A 2,149-nucleotide genomic window follows, 5' to 3' on the forward strand; every position below is an offset into this window, starting at 1 on the left:
CCAATCAGAAGACAGCCACGCCTCCAACCAATCGGAAGACAACCACACATCCACCCAATCAGAAGACAGCCTCGCCTCCACTCAATCAGAAGACAACCACGACCCATACAACACCCAGTTGTATGGGTCAGCGTACCATCACGCCAAGCCAAAAAATTGGATGAGAAAGAATGACAGAGGCAACCACAGGCAAGCAAATTCTGTGAATTCAGTCAGTATACCACCTAGGAATGAATACAGCACATTATATATTTTTTCTCCTCCAACACTGCTCCTGATGAATTCTTAATAATCTCAAATTTTGGGAGACAATTTCAAAAACACATGCAATCGCATTTTCTCCCCCCCCTTCCCCCCAGTAACGTGTTTTTAGCAACCCAGCCTCACATTTGTAGGCCCTGGGTATTAGCATGGCAATAATTATCTGCTATAGTGTAGTGTTGTGAGAATTGATGTCTCACATATGGCTGGATAGAACACCAAATAGGGAAACGCTAATTGAATCCCCTGAACTTAGGGAGGGAGAAGCTGCAGTATTCCAGCTATACCAGTGGTGGCGAACCTATGGCAAGCGTGCCAGAGGTGGCACTCTGAGCCCTCTTTGTGGGCACACATGCCATGCCCTAGAGATGGCAACCATCCCTCTTCAACCAGCCGTCCGAGGTCCCATGTGGCTGGATACATCCCAGCATGGCTGGTTTCCCTCCCCCCCGTCCCATCCCTCCTGGCCTCGCATGCTCTCCTTTTCCTGGGCACAACCCACTGCATCGCCTCCTCAGCTGTCGGCCAGCTGTCCAGCTCAGAGGCAGCTTTTCTGAACTGCTGGTGGCGGGCTGCAGAGCTCCAGAGTGCACCGGTCAAGGAGCCGGCAGGCTCTGGCTGCTGACGGACACCATCAGCCCCCATGCGCTCACTGGCCTCTGTGTGCAGGGGCCAATGGTGTCAGGCAGCAGCTGCCTGGCCCCTGCCTCACCTTGCCCTGCGGCAATGGCATTCCCATCCTGCTTCCCCTCACCCTGCAGGATGAGCCTCCTGCCCACCGCCTCACCTGCCAGAGACCCCATGGATCTCCCCCAACCCTGTCTGGCGTCCCTCCACACAAGCAACATCGAGGTGACCACGCCCACTTTGGCCACACCCACCCAGTCTGCCATGACCACCACAGCCATGCCCACCCAGTGGGCCACGTCCCACCTGGCACCCGGTGATAAATAAGTGGGTTTTGGGTTGCAGTTTGGGCACTCGGTCTCTAAAAGGTTCGCCATCATTGAGCTACACTATCCCAAAGGTGCTTTTTCAAAAAGCAACTGAACTTCGTTTTTTCCTTGGAAGACGTTTCACTTCTCATCCAAGAAGCTTTTTCAGTTCTGAACTGAGGAAGCTTCTTGGATGAGAAGCGAAGGATCTTCAAGGAGCAACAAAGTGCAGTCGCCTTTTGAAAAAGCATCTTTGGGACAACCATGACCTAGATCAGGGGTAGGCAACCTTGGCTCTTTTATGACTGGTGGAGCATGGCTGGCTCAGGAATTCTGGGAGTTGGAAGTCCACCAGTCATAAAAGAGCCAAGGTCGCCTACCCCTGACCTAGATCAGCGTTTCCCAACCTTAGGAACTTGAAGATGCGTGGACTTCAACTCCCAGAATTCCCCAGCCAGCATAGCTGGCTGGGGAATTCTGGGAGTTGAAGTCCACGCATCTTCAAGTTCCTAAGGTTGGGAAACGCTGACCTAGATGACTGAGAATCTCCATAGATATCCAGCTATATTACATTTCCCATCAGCTCTGGCCCCTAGCCGTACGCTGAGGCAAATGGGATTTGGTATCTTCGGAAGGGGGTGGGATTTCTAAATTTGTCATCTTCCCAGAATTGGTGGCCCGAGTTCCACCGGTGAATTTCATTGGAAGGTTCCCTCCGCCTGGGAAGCGCTGGAAAAGGGCCGGGGTGCGACTTTTTCAAAGCCATCTCCGCCACTTACAGCAAGGTAAGAGCTTGAGAGGCGTCTATTTTATCTCTCGGTCGCTCCCTTCCCCACGTTCGCCGCCTCGGACGGAAAGAAGGGGAGGACGCGGGAGCTTTTTTTCTCCTCCCCCTACCCCCCCCCGTCTCCGCGAACAAATGGGATATTCACGGTAAAGGGCCAGTGGTTGGT

The sequence above is a fragment of the Vipera berus genome (assembly GCF_964194415.1).
Source record: "Vipera berus genome assembly, chromosome: 5".
Lineage (NCBI taxonomy): Eukaryota > Metazoa > Chordata > Lepidosauria > Squamata > Viperidae > Vipera > Vipera berus.